Source organism: Notothenia rossii (assembly GCF_949606895.1).
Source record: "Notothenia rossii genome assembly, chromosome: 2".
NCBI classification, from domain to species: Eukaryota; Metazoa; Chordata; class Actinopteri; order Perciformes; family Nototheniidae; genus Notothenia; species Notothenia rossii.
In genome coordinates this window covers 30,108,146-30,126,631 of record NC_136904.1, presented here as the reverse complement: position 1 = coordinate 30,126,631, position 18,486 = coordinate 30,108,146, and the positions used below count along the sequence as shown (strand labels likewise).

The 18,486-nt window shown below is 39.6% G+C and overlaps 1 long non-coding RNA gene across 1 annotated transcript; it reads right to left on the bottom strand.

The window, feature by feature from the left end:
• Window positions 1-15,187: 15,187 nt before the first annotated feature.
• On the bottom strand, window positions 15,188-17,018 carry LOC307025803. Its single transcript, XR_013804282.1, has 2 exons — window positions 16,796-17,018; window positions 15,188-16,279 (listed from the first exon to the last, which is right to left on the bottom strand). It is a non-coding gene; the product is annotated as an uncharacterized lncRNA (long non-coding RNA).
• Between the last annotated feature and the right edge of the window lie 1,468 nt (window positions 17,019-18,486).

The following is an 18,486-nucleotide window of genomic DNA, read 5'->3' as shown; positions in this document are numbered from 1 at the left end:
CATTTGATACCTTCCGTAATGAGAAACATATTACGCCTCTTTCACAATGCGGTCTCTTGTGTGAGCTTTTTCCTAATACCCACTAATGAACTGTGGTTGTCAAAACCCACAATCACTGTCAGCAGAGTGGAAAGTACACAACAGGGACCCACCCTATCAAATTATCTCAAATAATGTGCTGCACCTTTTACAAACCCCTTTTAAACACTAAAGGAGCATATGCTGGACATTGCTGGTCTCAGATGGGCTTTACATTATTAAGTGTGAAGTCTATATTATACATAATATTTTTGTTTGCATTTGGGAGGGGGGGTAAAGGTTTTTTGTGGGCACCAGGGAGCGTAAAATGACATTAAATGAGAAATGATATCGGATTTAAATGTGTCCCCTCTGTGGCATTACATTAATCTATTCCTAGCTGTCAGTGTTTAAGAAAGTGGATGTTTTTTTGTAGGGATCATGCACTGCTGATCAATTCTTAATGTATGTGACTCTCATACACTCTCACATACACTCACACTGCTGACCAGTGGGATTAACCCAGGGTTCAGTCACAAAAACAGCAGGGATCCAACCTCCGCCCTTTCTCCTGAGCTACACTATTTATCTCTCTCCCATGACATTCAGCCCCTGTGATCAATGACAAACTTTAGACGCAACACTTTCAGATCTTGACCCAGATGAGAAAGGGAACATTAAACCTAAAAGTCTGATTGAGAAGAAAAACTGAACATTATTCAGTGCACTGAAGAACCAATCTGCAACAATAGTACATTTTTAATCTGAAGCATTTAAGTCAATGTCAAAAGATGAAAGGGAGGGAAAGAGGGCGGGAAATAGATAGATAGAGAATGACGTGCAACAACATTCCCTTTTGGTTCTTATTAACAGGTCTCCAAGGGAATGTGTCCTTCCTGTGGACATCATGCAACACAGGGTTGTGAACTAAATGCAGTTGTAGCTTTTTCCAATAATGCAAAACAGGAACAGATAAACTGTGTAAATAACTTTTTTTTTGCATCCAACGGTTTAATAATAATTTACATTCAGTCCATGCTCCACATACAGTACGTGTTTATCCAGCTTCTGCACATCTATTTGCTTTCTATATCCTTCTCTCCTCATTGTTCTCCCGACAGGGGGGTGGGGGTGCAACAATGCATACACATTTGTCATCACAAGCAATAGTGATCGGCAGCCTTGACTATCCATTATTACCCATGAAATTCAACGAGTGAAGCATAAAATTGAAATGAAGAGCTGATCTGTATGGATCATTTCCTTATTCCACATCTCTGCATTAATTCTAATTATGCCCAAGCTGTCCCCACTTTCCTTCTAGGAGAGGTTTCTGTGTCAGGGTTCCTGTCAGAGCTGCCTCTCCATGATGAAGTAGCAGAGAGAGCAGATATTCCTCACTGCCAGAGATAGGCTTCACACACATCTGGAGGCCTATTTATCAGGCGGTGCCACCACTGGCGCAGAAAGACACACATAGTTGCACCTGAATGTGCTCAGAGCAGCACACAAACAAATGCTACAATGTACTTCATGTGCAATTACCATATTACACATGCTATTATTCACTGCCGTTTGGAGTTGACATACGTACACACAGAGTATTTACACATTCACACTGAAGCCATTTATTCTGGAGCTAATTCAATTTTTAGAAAGCTGCAGGTTATCTGGTGCCGAGTGGCAAGTATTTATGAACATCCGAGAATGTTTAATAACCAGTCCAGTTTGTAATATTGGGAAGCTGCAACCTTGCATGTTTCTGAATGATGATGTTGTTGTTCATTGAATCAGCTTGCTGTGTTGAGGTTGGTGTTAGAAAGACATATTTCTTTTGGGGGGGGGCATACAAATCTATATTGTAGTAATTATAGTATTTACGCAGGATTATAGGAAATGTTGTACACGTTGTTGTTTGTGTACAATGCATATATATAATAATGCGTGTGTCAAGCTCAACATACTTTATAATGTAGGGAACCACTTATTCAAAGCCTTTATAGTGCCTGGTCACACAAAAAATTGCTGGTAATTATTACTTGCCCTCTAGATCTGAGACAGTTAATAAAAACAAAGTATTTGAATTAGTCACTACTGTCTCACTGCTGGTTTAAAAAAACTGAACAATATTTCCTTAATATCCTTATCTTCTTTTTCATTTTTGAATGTATTCGCTCCCTGTATTTCTCTCACATTATCTCATAAACATTTAATTTCCGCCTCTCCAGGCTGAGCTGGCACTCAGGACAGTCCCACACAAAGTCAAATTATATGGCCCACTGCTTCACAGACAAATGCCTAGAATTAGCATCTGAATATGCATTGTGACCCAATCTCCCACACCAGCAGATTTTAATTTAAATATATACACCCTTACTGGAAGTCTCAGCTGGCTCACTCAAATGAGACCAGAGTGCATTTTATATTAAGTCTACATATTTTCATTGCAGAGTTGCTCAAGGTTACAATAGGCCATTTATGAAACTGTAATGGATTTTCTAGTAGATACATTCTGAGATGAAATTGCAGTTTGAGCGGGTAGCTGAAGTGTCTAAAGGATGATTTGTTTTATGAGGCTGCATTATTGCACAACCTAACATTATTGGACGTTACTTTTCCAAATCAGAATTTATTATATTTCATAGAATTTGGAATACATGTTTTCAGTCAATTCAACCTTTACGGTGGTCATACCAAAAAAATGTATACCATGATAAATGTATTTGTTCTAAAGTGTTTGAGTACCACAAACACAGCATTGCTTTAGGGATTAAAGTATATACAGGTATTTACTAGCATAACATATTGTCCACTGTCACAAACAGCCTTTGTAAAGCAATATAGGATACATTGGATATACTTGTGAAAAATGTAAATTATGCACACAAAAAATCAACATATTAATATGATTAATATATTCACCATTACAGTATTTTTCTCTTTGAGTTAATCAAACATTTCATTAAAAATAAATGTAGCTAATAGAAAAGCAATTTTTGGAGACCCATTCAATTTGGGTGTGTTGCAACAATGACTTTTGTGTTTTGAGAAAATGTTATTTCACAAAAATAATTGTTATTTAAAAAAATGTGTGGCTAAAATCAGATGGTGGAGTGGAAGAAATCCTAACTTTTGGGTCAAGGTCCAACATCATTGGATATTATAATTAGTTCAAATTCCACATTCATTGGAAAACAACTGCATTCCATTAGAAATGCTAACCATCAGGTCCAAGCTCTGATTACATCGTCAGGGAAATTTTGACAAACATACTAAAAACTTGGAGGCTCCTTAAAACTATTAAACTGTGTGAAATGGGTGAAGATTTATTTTTTGCTAAACTTTAAATGTGCTTTATTGTCAAAATGTAACAAAGAATACCACAAATATGACAAAAGCAGGCATCAGTTTATTTCAGTTTTCTAAAATAAATAGTGCTGTTTAGCTCCTAGTCGTGATGCCCCATCATTCAACCTCCAGTTTCCATTTGTTGACATTTTAAAATATATTGCAGGAAATAAGCAATCGAGCAAGTGTGTCAATCACTGGTGGGCTAAGGCTGGGTACTTCGAAAGACCAGCTTCTGTCCTGAACTGAAACTGAGCCAGAAACACCATTCCCAGGATCTCGAGCAGCTGCCTGGAACAGAGGGGGTTTAAAGATAACATACCTAGTAAGGTGTTGTGCTAGACTTAAAAAGGGATCATCAATATTTAATGGTCCCATGTCATGCTTTTCCGGTTATTAACCGTCCCCTTGTGTGTTATTTAGCTTTTCCTGCATGTAAACGGTCTGCAGAGTCACAAACCCTCAAAGTACACCCTGTAGCGAGTAAAACTCTAACACAGAAAAGACCTGTCTATGCTGCCCCAGAATACAGACCCACAGCCAGGCTGCGGGTGTGTGTGCTCCGGCCGAGCTCGGGCCGGGCCTCACCGTGTCACGCCGTCCCGCAGACCCCACGCAGCAACCTGGAAACAACACCAGCAAGCCAGCTCACACAGTCCGCTCCAGCAGCGAGCCCCGCAACGTCCCGCCAACACGGCACCCAGACCCCACGCAACATTCTCATCTGTTTGTAATTTTCTGGTTGCTAACGCCATTGTAACACATAATCGCTGATGTTCCGCTGTAACGGTGGTGTACTCATTAGAACAGAGTGGGCGAGCTGACCAATCAGAGCACAGTGGGCTCATAGGGAGGGGGCAGGAGCTCCAACAAGCTGTTTAGGACAGAGAGTGAATACACATACTATACAGAGATGCTGTATGAGAAACCAATGTGAGTTTGGAACATTGCACAATATAAATATATTCTATACCTCAACAATGGAATTATGATCAGTAGAAATGGCTATGACATGGGACCTTTAACATGAAATCCTGTTTCGTATGAATCCTCGGAAGCTTCGGCTAATGCATAAAGATAAGAGGTCATTCTGTTACTCCGAGAGGCCATAGAGATTTAGTTTGTATCTCCTTCAAAATGAGAAAGTGCATATGTTTCTAAGAGATTTACCGGGATATTAAAGAGCAACTTGCAGGTTAGAGACACCAGTGAATAAATGTGGAGGAAAATGATGAATACACTAGATTTTCAAAAAAATATACAGAAATATACACTACAGTGACATCTGGCGTCGTTTTAGTAAGACATTTTCACTGTCGGATAAAAAAGCCTCCACACGTTACCTCCCGCGTGTGACGTAACATGGGGGAGAGCGGCCGGTCTAACGTATGAATAAACATAAATCACAATGCTATTTTTGACACAGAAGAGGTTGAAAATATATATTCAAATGCATATGATTATAATTATGAGCCTGCTAGGCGTCCAAGAGACCAGGAGCAGCCAAGTATTAGAAAAAATAACGGCCGTCGGAGAGAAATGGAGCTTTGGTGTGTGGAGAACCAGTGGAGAACAGAGCAGCTGTCTTGGTGATAAACCGGCGTTAGCTACAGTTAATGTTAGCTAACGTCAGTCAAATCACAACATTGTAAAGTTAGCAATCATATATCAGGCTATAACTAAAGTAGCATTGATAATATAGTAACGTTACTGGCAGGACTGTTGATACTGACCCATAACAGAAACTAATGCGCAAGTATCAGCCGTATCTCGCGTTACCTAATGTAACTCCACACTACGGTGCTGTGTACCGGAGGGGAGAGGCGAGATACGGCTGATACTTGACGATCTGGCGGAGAAAGGTTGTGGAGCCTCCGTTGATATGCCGTTGTAAATGGCTTGATGGAAAGCATGTGTATAGTCGGGGAGGGTGCACAGCTGATTGCAGCAGGTGAGTGAAGGTTGAGCCGGGAGCCAGGAGTGACAGCCACCACGCCCACACAAACAACACAGACAGGGGGAAACAACCAAACACAAAGGAGACGGCTGGAGCAGTACAGCCACCACAGCGTTACCTAATGCAACTCCACACTATGTCTTACGGTGCCGTGTACCGGAGGGGAGAGAGAGAGAGAGCAGCGAAGGGGGGAAGAGAGATGTAATACGGTTTCCTGATAAAGCTGTGAAGATTATCTGCTGCAGGGAGGTGGATGCACAACGCACCCAGGAACGAACGCTAGCTCCGGTCCTTTTCCCGTGAGGGAAACTGTGGACTCGATGTCCTGACAGGCTCGAGTTTGTGCAACCTGCACAAACACAAGCTCACCATGATTACAAATGTTGAAATGCATTGTAAAATTACCGAAAAAACCCCAGCTCACTACAAACTACTACCGCGGATTGGGCAGAGAACGAGTCAGAGAAAGTTGCTCCCCCATGTGACGTAATATGACGCGTTTCACATATGACGTTAAAAAAAAGCAGTTCTTAGTAGCAGAGCTCACAACGGCTCCTTTTCCTCTGAATTCCTGCCCCTATGTCTTGTAAAACATATCAAATCCTGCATTAATATTTTTAATTGTAATTTTCAGGCAAGGTTAAGCATAAATGTAGTAAAAAAAAAAAAAACTGCAAGTTGCTCTTTAAGTAAAGAATTTACAATGGCTATATTTGATTGAGATCAATATATTATATGTAGCTTAATGTCGCTATTACATGATCTCTTAGTAACAGTTAATGCATGTGCATCGAGAGATGCACAGCCAATACAGCACCATTTACATTTTCAGGTTTTTTAATTCAGGTCAGAGTTAAATAATCAACATGGTAATTGGCTATAATATGCAAATTTCCGGCATTTAATTATAACATAGTTTACTGTTATAGCAAGTTACAGAGAGAGCAGGATCAAGAGCAGTGAAGGAGAGCAATAGAACAATAACAAAGCCACAGGAGGTTATGTGAGGTTATATAACATCTTCAACCAAGTTAATCCCTTCCTGTGTGGGGAGAGATCATCAGACCCTGACCACTGGTACGCGCTCAACACTAAAATTAAATGTGGACTAATGCTATGCGTTTAAAGAGGCTCTTTTGGGTTTTCCCTTTCCTGTAGTGTATTATAGGTTATGTGCATGTAAATGCTCTGCGAAGGCTCATATCCCAAAGTTCCCTTCAGAGGGAGTTTCTCTCCAACACCCCCCCCCCCCCCACCTGTAATGCATCCATTGGACTCTTGTAGTAATGCTGTTATTCATGTTTCATTATCTTTGTTTTTAAATGTTTTTCTGTATGTCACACTCTCACTTTGATTGGCTAGCACTCCAACACATTGTACGTGACATTTCAAACACATCCCTAAGCGGTGACCATTCACAACAGAGCTAACCAATACAAGCAGACTGGGCTCTTGTTTTGAACAGAGGGTGTAAAAGGCAGAGGCAGAATGAGAAAAATAGACATTTTTTAACATTCAAGCTTGTAAACATATGACAGCAGAATAATACAAATATGAGCCTGAAAATAATCACAATATGTCCTCTTAAAACGAGGACACCATGATGCACTTCCATTTTCAGATTTTGTCTGATAAAACATGTATTGCTGCATTCAAATTGATTTTGTTGGTAACACAAATAAACTCACAAAGCCTCCTGATCATATAAGATATAACAAAACTGACAAAAGGTTTTAATATTGCAATGTATGTGTTACTAACAGTGTTTAAAGTAACTAATGGCCATGTAATATGCAGGCATTGTTTAGAGGCATATTATGTTTGTGCACTCACTCTCTTTTCTACCTTATGGCATTGTGGGATCTCTCTCTGTTCGCTCTGTTATCCTCCCAAGGTCACAATCATCACAATCATTAACCCAGTAAACAGTTGACCTGAAAGAGTATGTGCAATTAATTTGGCCCTCTTCAAAATTATCACGCAAATTAGCTCTGCCAAAGTCAGAACGAGGCAATTACCTCAATCGCCTGATAAATCCAATCAGGTTCTCATTCATCTCCATGATTAGTATACACAGACCTCCACCAAACTCATGTGGGTTTATTTTTAGGTTGTTTCCTTTCTTTTTGTGTCATATGTTTCTCTTCATCATATCAGTCTAATGTGTTTCTCATTGTCATGGTCCACCTACTACACTTTTACAGTATTATAGTTTTGTATTTAATCAACATTATATCCATGGAAAATAAATTATTTACAGGAAGTATTAAAACACTTTAAAAACATTAAGGACAAACATGAAACTGGCAAAACATAACTTTAAGAAGATAAAAACATTGCATACAGTGATAGAAATATGTACTATAAAGGGGTTACAAATCTAAGATATTCACTTGAAGGGTTATCCTGCCTTTGCAATAAAATGTTCATCGTTTCTCCTTTAATTTCCTTCTCTCTTTAATTACTAATTCAGCAAAACCCTTTCAACTGTGCCACCTTGCCCTTTATTCCTTATAAAAGGCATTCATTCCCTTTAACCTTCAATCACTCCGTCACCTTTTACATTTCTCTCTCTTTCAGCCTCTCATTTCTCTCCTCATATTAACTCCTTTTTCTCCCTTTCATTTCCTTGTCTGAGTGTAAGAAGAATCATGGCTCTGTTCTTTGCAATCCATCAGCTCCTTCCATCCAGAACTCCATTATTTTCTCCTTTTCATTCATTTATGAGCCGAGTTGACTCTCTTGAACTCTACTAACTCCAGCAGCTGATCTATGAGACACAGGTTGATAAAGGGTGGCATCCTGAAAAGTACCCCTTGACTGTGATTGGCCATCAGATGCACTGTGAGGTCTATTGCAACACATTAAAACGAGAGATTGACAAACTATTTACAAATGATGTAATAAAAAAAAAACAAAGCTGTTAAAAGCTGTAAAGATCATTGAGCAAAGGTCTTATGTTGGTTAACAACTTTACATGCAACTTCACTATCAATCTTTACTGCAAAGAAAAACACTATGTACACTTTGTAGAAACAACAGTTTTAAGGCCATCTTGTTTGGCTAAGTAATACTTTAAATTACTATTCACATACAGATGGCTAAAAGTCAAAAGCCAAGATCCAATAACCACATTTAAATGATAATAATACAATAAAATAAACTTAAATATATAATTTTGAGAGCATTTCTTTACATTATCATTAAACAAACTCTTACGGCCACTATAGAGTTATGTCATCGACCAAACAATGTACATTGATGAGATAAAATACGTTCGGGATCTCAATCCTTTTTTTTTTTTTAGAAAACCCTTTTTTAAAGTTTTCTAGTTAAAAACCGGACTATTGGTGTTGAAGGGTCCAACTTGTACCCTCTATCTTGCCCTGAAAAGTAAGGAAACCCTTAGGCTATAACATCAGAGCATCATTTAAAACAATACCTCTATAAAGTATGTCCTCGGGCCTTAGAGGCACCAACACATCACAAAACATAACCATCTATTCATTCCCATTTGAAGTTTTGCCCAAACATTCAGGTACTGTTCAAGCAATCTGCAAGTTCCTGGACCAATAGGTCTTCAGCTGTAGGCTGTGTGTTATATGTCATTGCCCACATAATGTCAATGTCATAGAATTTCTGATCTGGTTGACCTATCTTTATCTGCTTGGCAATGACAATAATGTGTCAGGGCCATCCAAAATGTCTCAAAAAATCACTGATGTAAAAATAAAAAAATTCTAAAAAGGCTTCGCAGAGCAGGCTTAGTTAGGTTTTGGCCCAAAAAAGAGGAAAAAAATCCTTGTTTAGGGGATCTTTGTTAGAATTATTTGTTAAGACTAGGAAAGAAAAAAAAAAAGTTGACTGTCAAAATAAATCAAGAAGCAAACAGCGATCTTCCTTGTTAGAGTCTGACATTATGTTGACCTTCTCCCTTTACAAACACAGCTCTAAAACAGTACCTCTGCCTTTGCTTTCAACGGATAACAGTCATAGCTCATCACTGCCACTAGTAGGTTTTGTCATTGACCATAAACCTTTGTTGCTAAAATGTTGTCTGGTTTCTTGGCATAGAGTGTCCATTGGACTGTTGGAGGATTTACGAGGACCTTAGTGTTATCGCCCGTCAGACGCCAACGTAGTTCTTGTGGATTTGGAGAGATGAGAGTGTATTTTGGCAGAAAAACACAACACATGGAATAATTGACTGATCTGCTTATAAACCCATAACCCATAAATACACCGAAACACTATTCATAGAAAGGATTCAAGAAAACTAAGGATCTTTTTATTTTGTGTTCAAATCGAATCCAAAATTATTAATGATAAAACATTACAGTACATTAAGCGTCTCTTTATGTTTTAAAAAGTGCTACAATGCACAAAGGTTGTTTAGAAAAGGAAGTGAAGGATATAAGCTCTTTATTTAATCAGACCAATATTTTCGTATGAGTGTCCTTTAATGAGGATATGTCTGGACCAATGAGACACTTCCGTGTGGATGCCCCAATATGATAGCAAATTGCCCTTCTTTTTCCCCACACACATTAGGTTGGCCAAAGTGCTTCACTGGTAAGCCATTGGTTCCCCTTACTGTTACCCTTACCATGAGCCAATTCGTTCATTTTTGTTCTTTCTCCTTAGAGATGGTGTGCACGTCCCTATAGGCCAGTGACATCGTCTACTCTGTCTAATGACAACCATATACAGTGGGGGAAAAAAGTATTTAGTCAGCCACCAATTGTGCAAGTTCTCCCACTTAAAAAGATGAGAGGCCTGTAATTTTCATCCTAGTTACACTTCAACTATGAGAGACAGAATGGGGGGGAAAGAATCCAGGAAATCACATTGTAGGATTTTTAATGAATTCATTGGTAAATTCCTCTGTAAAATAAGTATTTGATCACCTACAAACAAACAAGATTTCTCACAGACCTGTAACTTCTTCTTTAAGAGCCTCCTCTGTCCTCCACTTGTTAACTGTATTAATGGCACTTGTTTGAACTCGTTATCAGTATAAAAGACACCTGTCCACAACCTCAAACAGTCACACTCCAAACTCCACTATGGCCAAGACCAAAGAGCTGTCAAAAGACACCAGAAACAAAATTGTAGACCTGCACCAGGCTGGGAAGACTGAATCTGCAATAGGTAAGCAGCTTGGTGTGAAGAAATCAACTGTGGGAGCAATTATTAGAAAATGGAAGACATACAAGACTACTGATAATCTCCCTCGATCTGGGGCTCCACGCAAGATCTCACCCCGTGGGGTCCACATGATCACAAGAACGGTGAGCAAAAATCCCAGAACCACATGGGGGGACCTAGTCAATGACCTGCAGAGGGCTGGGACCAAAGTAACAAAGGCTACCATCAGTAACACACTACGCCGCCAGGGACTCAAATCCTGCAGTGCCAGACGTGTCCCCCTGCTTAAGCCAGTACATGTCCAGGCCCGTCTGAAGTTTGCTAGAGAGCATTTAGATGATCCAGAAGAGGATTGGGAGAATGTCATATGGTCAGATGAAACCAAAATATAACTTTTTGGTAAAAACTCAACTCGACGTGTTTGGAGGAGAAAGAATGCTGAGTTGCATCCAAAGAACACCATACCTACTGTGAAACATGGGGGTGGAAACATCATGCTTTGGGGCTGTTTTTCTGCAAAGGGACCAGGACGACTGATCCGTGTAAAGGAAAGAATGAATGGGGCCATGTATCGTGAGATTTTGAGTGACAACCTCCTTCCATCAGCAAGGGCATTGAAGATGAAACGTGGCTGGGTCTTTCAGCATGACAATGATCCCAAACACACCGCCCGGGCAACGAAGGAGTGGCTTCGTAAGAAGCATTTCAAGGTCCTGGAGTGGCCTAGCCAGTCTCCAGATCTCAACCCCATAGAAAATCTTTGGAGGGAGTTGAAAGTCCGTGTTGCCCAGCGACAGCCCCAAAACATCACTGCTCTAGAGGAGATCTGCATGGAGGAATGGGCCAAAACACCAGCAACAGTGTGTGAAAACCTTGTGAAGACTTACAGAAAACGTTTGACCTCTGTCATTGCCAACAAAGGGTATATAACAAAGTATTGAGGTGAACTTTTGTTATTTTCCACCATCATTTGCAAATAAATTCTTTAAAAATCAGAAAATGTGATTTTCTGAATTATTTTTGCTAATTTTGTCTCTCATAGTTGAGGTATACCTAGGATGACAATTACAGGCCTCTCACATCTTTTTAAGTGGGAGAACTTGCACAATTGGTGGCTGACTAAATACTTTTTTGCCCCACTGTACATGTAGTTCTTCCAGCGAAAAAAATGGGGCACCAGTGAAAGAGCAGAGTGCCCCTCTTCAAGGTCAACATTATCACATGAGGGCTTGAGATAGAGCCAAAAGTGGAAACCCGACATCATTGGGGGGAATTATTTGTGCCCCGAGCAGACAATTGCAGACTGACTGCAATTTTAAAGCAAAATATCTTACAAGACCGGCTGTATTCATAAACTACTACATGGGAGATCAAAACCATACAAAATAACTCTTTGGTCCCAAATCTACCATTTAGCGTCTAAAGAATCATCTGTAAAGATTATATTGCCTTTGCCAGTTCGTCCTTGAACCGTCTAATTGCTATTGCATATTTATTCAACATTTATCTCCATAATAAACGCAATGTCTTTTGGTTTTGGTGACGTAATGTCAAGATGCAACCTTATGACAAATCTTGTTATGCCTGTGAATGAGTCTCAGACCCCATTTACACGCAAACGCATACGAAATGCAAATGAACCGAATACGGTATTAAAAAAGTATTCCGTTCACACGAGACCGCTCGGGAGCGCTGGAGACGCTGTAGTTCATATGCCTGGCCTGTAAGTGGCGCTGTACTTTCGCCACAAAATACACCAAAAGTAGCGAAGAAGACCCCCGAGCATGGTTGCTATGGTTGCCCTTCTGTTTATGCCCCGCGGTGGATTTAGCAATATGTAGTTCATGTAATTCTCCATGTCCACTTGTTGCTGATGGTAGTGGTAGATGAGCAGTAGATTTTGCACTAACATCTGTAGCATGGTCACTAGCAGTAGCTATGACCATGCTACAGCAGTGAGCAGCAGATGTGGGGAGAGGTGGGGCTATGGCTTCATCGTTATCAGGGAATTATCGTATAGGGCGTACACACGGAGCCGTTTTCCCCCCCAGAGCATTCCGTTTGTAGATCTAACCACCTTGTGACCCGTTATCGTTGCGGGGTCCGTTTCCGCGTTTCCGTTACGGCCTCGTGTGAACGAACGAAAGAGAAAAGTAGTGGATACAACCGTTTGCGTTCTCGTGTAAACAGCACATCACTGATGTACACATTAAAAACCCTGGTCCAATGGGCAGGTTTAGTGAATCTTCTGGATTACTTTGCAAAACAAAACCTGGGACAGGTCTTAACCAAGCGGCAACCTCTGTGGAAGAGCCGGGACGCCAATACGGAAGTGGCACACACTGCAGTTCATATATTGGCCGATAGGGACTGGCTGCAGAAAGGAGCAATTTCCATAGACCCCCATGTTAAAATGCCCAACTTTACAGCAGAAAAAAACATGTTTCTACCCATGGATGCAATAAATATTATTATGAATATAGTTAGATTCCACCTTCATGATTATGGATCTGTGAGTGAATTGTTTTCTAATACTACCCTTTTATTTATATTAGGTCTTAAAGTTTTTGCATAAATTAGGGCGTGGTCAGATTGAGTGACGGCTCTGTGAAGTGACTGCTGCTGTTAGATTCTTGTCTCTCTGCTACCTGCTCCGTGAAGCTACAGGCACTGTTCAGCTCATCCAGGGAACACAACTTGCCCCCGGCCGTGTTTGTTTGTTCTTCATGCTTATATCAGGGCTCTCAAGTTTTGAACAGAGTTCAGAGTGAGATTTTGGCAGCGGTGTTTGGTACTCCAACTTCTGGCTGAAAAAAAATGCGGCGTGACTTGGTGGGCGGTACCCTGGAAGGAAATCTCTGCGTGAGAAATACAAGGTGTGGCGTGTGAGCGTGTGAATGGAGTGAAATGCGTGTGTCTCACGCCAAATGCGTGAGACTTGAGAGCTCTGCTTATATATCGGACTATTGTGACTCGCTCTGCAGTTGAAACAGACGGTGCATGAATGTGGTTTTGCGGTAAGTGAAATTTGAGTACTTATTTATGTGTTAATGATTTTAATCAGCTACGTAATTAATGTTAAGGCTTGGGTTAGCGTGTAAGTGAGTGGTAGCTACATCGGTGCTAACGATGCTAATCGTAGCCTCCAAGTTAAAATCATAGACTATATTTATAAAGGTTAAAACGAAATGGAAAAGTGTTAAACGTTAAGTGGGATAATACTGTACAACAAACGGCTTCTGTTTGAGGTTGATAAAATAAGGTCATCCTTGTAACTTAGAGAGATATTTTATTATGTAGGTAGGAACTGTATGCATCGCTAAGGTTAATTTAAATTGGCTATGCTCAAGTATGTAGACAAGCTAATGTCGAAGTAGTGTATGTGAAATCAACCTCACAACAAGATGTGTGTATATTACAATTATTAATGTCGTATTTCAAGATGATTACTTAGATATTACAATATGGTTGGTTGAGCTGGAGTTCATTATTGAGCTTACACGTTAACATCACAGTCATCTGAAGAACAAACCCAAACCTTGTTGTTTTTATGAATTGCATTACCAAATTGGTATCAAATAAACAGCAAGCATTGGTAACACAACTTCCAAAGTTACAGTAGAATAAAAAGGACCCTGACTCGGACAATACACAATGCAACATGTTCAACAGAAGAGAATCAGTTATATTGTTTGTACACATGGTACTTTACATATATATCTGTTTGTTTAAGGTGTCCAGGTGATGCAGACAGGCTGGACCAGAGAGTGAGAGACATAACTGGACTCCTCACAGCAGTGAACTTCAGCTCAGGTACAAAGACTCTTTTTTTCATACTGTACAAAGAATCAAGAAAGATATTGCTTTAAATAAATGAAGTATTGACATTAATACACTGATATACATTCCATTAAACAATACTAGATCACCTACACATCAGTGAAGTTGAGGGTTTTTTCCATGCAAAAAGTTACATTTAGATATTTAGCAATATGATTTTGTCAACTTTCTAATTTAATGTATTGAAGGGAAAGATATTTAAAACAGTGAGAACTGCTACTATTTATCTCTCAATATTGTCTGTAAAAAACGTGGTAAAAGTTATTCTTTCAGTGAGACAACAGAGCAAGCTTCTACAGTTGCACTACATTTTTATAACAGTTAAATATTATTTTGATAATAACATATATTTCAATGTTGATGAACTTCATACTGTTCATTCATAATATGATTGTCTTTGTAGCTCACTGTTGAAATAAAAAAAAACATTACAATTACAAAATAATTATATCTATAGCCCCTAAACACACAAACACACCGCTTTCATAAATAACACACTTGTTCTGCAATAATATGTTTTATGTTTCCTGTAATTTTTGTTAGGAAAGGACATGCCTGAAAGACACGACATGTTCTCCTTCTCTGAGGGTCAAGAAGAACATCCAAGAGGAAAAATAAAAGCTGATGCTATGAAATTTTAAGACCAGTACACTAAGAAACTATTTTTATTGTAAAAACAGTCAGCTGATCGAATGCACCTGTTTCCACATCTACACTCCATCAGCAGATTATTTCTATTTGCCTCGCTTTATGAGCTTCACATCACTTGTGCCTTGTAACGCAGAGTTTGCAACATCACAAATAAATGGGGCCGGTCTTCAGTCAGATGTGAATGTGTAATCTAACATTTTCAGTAAGAATAATGGACAAAAGGAGTGCAAATACAAATACAATTTATTGAAATGTGAACCAAAAGTTAAAGGTGACATGTCATGCTTTTCCGGTTATTACCCGTCCCCTTGTGTGTTATGAAGGTTTTTCTGAATGTAAACGGTGTGCAGAGTCAAAACCCTCAAAGTACACCCTGTAGAGAGTAAAACTCTAAAACAGAAAATATCTCCCCAAAGCGCCTCGTTGGTGAAACGTCATCATGACGTCATCATCCATTAGATTCTTCCGGGTACGCGCTTACGAAAGCACGTACCCGGAACTAAATGGGCCAATCCGTGGAGCCGTTACGTTACGTCCGCAGAGCCGTTATGTTAAGCCCCCGCTGATCGGTCCAAATTGACCAATCCACACACACACACACAGTGCCGACAGCTCTGCTGATCTCTCCTCCCTGGCTGCAGGCTGATAACAGACAGTTGGGATCGCGCAAAATTTCTCTGCAGACCCATTCTCACAGCGTTTATCAACCTATAAACCTTTTTCTTACTCAATATCAAGCAACACTTATTGTTTTTATTTCGGCTGTGACTTTGTGTGTTCAGGTTGAGTTTGGCTGTGTTTGGCTCTGTATCACTAAACACGGAAATCACGGAGGGGGGAGGGGGGGGGAGCTGCAGCGAGCCGTTTAGTGGAGAAAGTGAATACTGCTGAATACACATACTTTACATAGATGCTGTATGCGAAACCAATGTGAGTTTGGAAAATTGCACAATATAAATATATTCTATAGTATTTTTCTATTTTAGTATACCTCAACAATGGAATTATGATCAGTGGAAATGGCCATGACACCTCTCCTTTAATCAAATGTTTTAAATAAAACGCACATATGGACAGAAGGTGTAAACCTATTAAATGTATAAGTAAACACATTTAGTCAAATAACGTGACAGACTAGGCCTGTGCAGTTGGTATCAGCTTTGCCCAGCATGGGTTCCTCCATCAGGCCTGGTTCTCCTAGCAGAGGAAAGACCCTCAGTCCTCTCCAAACCAACAGACAGGACGTCCATCACACAGAGGTTTCTCCCTGAAGTCTCTGCAGCTTTCTGGACACCACGCTGTCTCAATCCGTCCACACTGAATATGAGAGGGGGGAAATGAAAATAACAAATGCTTTAGACAATAAGACACATAAAGTTGACTGTTGAGTTGCTCAGTTTTTTTAGATTTTCAATACTATTACTGTATAACTAATATATAAGGTTAAGAGGCACATTCAAATAAAGATTGGTTTTTAAATGTTATCTTTTCAATTGTTTGTCTAAAGTCAAGGATCTAGAACTGGTACTTAGTTTTAATGATACAGTCTGGTTATTATGCTGTTTGGAGGAGGCCTCACAGGTAAGAGCACTAACTAGCTACCATCACATGTACCTTAGCTTGACTTAAATGTATTAAACGTATAGTTAAGTGATATCAAAATATAAATAACTAATGTCATGCAAACATTAATATTTACTTGATTCTAGTGTTGAATTTAGCACAATTGCATACAAACGTTAAGGGATTTTAAGATTCTGAAGTATTATGCTAAAAACTCAATAACTTCGATTATTATTTATAGTTTTGCTGAATAGTTTCATGTCCGCTTACCTTAGAAACGTAAAATGCCACGGCAGTGTGCAGATGGGGAGCATGTTAGCTTAGCTTGGTAGCTTCAGCTAGCTCTGGAACTTTCAGCTCGGTGGCAGCAGGTCCCGCCTCGGCTCCGCCTCTTTGCCCTTATTTGGAGCAGGCTGTAGTAGGCGGGAGTTGAACTCTGACGTCACTGTCGAGCCGTTAGTGGCCGACTCCGCCTACTAAGGGCTTCTCGGCAACTCTGCAGAATCCTATGGGTGACGTCACGGACCCTACGCCCATTTATATATACAGTCTATGGTCTTAACCATGTTCCGCACTTGAGGCTCTGTATTGTTTCGTTCAGTTGAACTCCCAGTCAGTTGAGAGTGAACATGCAGGGACTCCGAGTAAGTTATTTAAGTCATGCATTCGAAAATGGTATCTTCACCCAATAAATTCTCAACTCGCTGGTGAATACTTTGTGAAACGAGATCCGGTCAAGCACTGTGAGGGAACAGAGCATGCCCAGTGATTTGCTCAACGTGAGCCCTGGCCACTTGAGTTGCTCAACCCTGTCTATCTCACACTATGCCTCCCTCTTATTTCTTGAATTTTCCAAATATTACCAAATATTTTTGTTTAAACGTTATGAGATGCAAAGATATATGTGTTGTACATAAGAGGTTCAGCTTTCAGTTTGCTTACGGGATCTTTAATCTAAAAATAAATATATGTTCTTGTTTTACTCAGTATGGATCCAATCCTAACGTTCCGCTGAGTTTCAGGTCAATGAGCGGGATTTTGTGCAGTTATAGCTCTGCACCGCATGATTTGGTGAATGAATATGTTTGAAAATATTTGTTATGAAATTATTGAGGCTTGATGTTTACTAACACAATGAGTGGTCTCTGGCCTGGCTTACAACTGGAGATTGTAAAGGCACTAGTTAAATACAAGTGAAAATACAATACTAATAATTTACTCTAACACAAATAAAAAAATGCAATCTTAACTTCATCCACAGGGCACATTCAACAAAACGAATCTACTGTATGTGTTTTATGTTACATTTCATACAGTATTTGCACTTCAATCATGATATTATGCAATCTTAGGCATGCTAAACACACATGTATAGTCCTAATGCACATGCAGCTGTACATTTTTTATTTGCTTGCTGCGAAAACAAAGAAATCTTTAATTTAGAAAGGATTTTTACAACTTCGCTGGAATAACATATTTTAGTAATGCCAATTAAAACAGAACATTCACTCAGTTTTATGGATAAAGATTGATTGATGATGTGTATGGTCTCTTCCTCAACTCTTCATATGAAAGGTACACACAGAACAAAGAGAAGAGAGAGACTCCCAAAATAGGGCTTTTTTATAACAAACAGCATGCAACAGTGGACATGACAGTTCTCTTCTCCTAAATCCCCTTCAGCCATACGTTAACTAACGGTGAAGACTGTATCCGGAAAGCTGTCATAAGCCATCACAAACCAAATCCCTGCCCACATGTCTCCTTTGAGTTCCAATGACTGCATATCATTTCACAAGACAACACTTTCAAGATGTATTGTCATTTACTCTGAGTTATGAACAACATTAGTATTCATCCACGAGAGAGATAGTCCCCAAGCCTGTGTTTCAATAGCGTGCATCATTTATCAATCTCAGCCAAGACAATGGCCTATTATTGTTATGACCATCATCAAGACC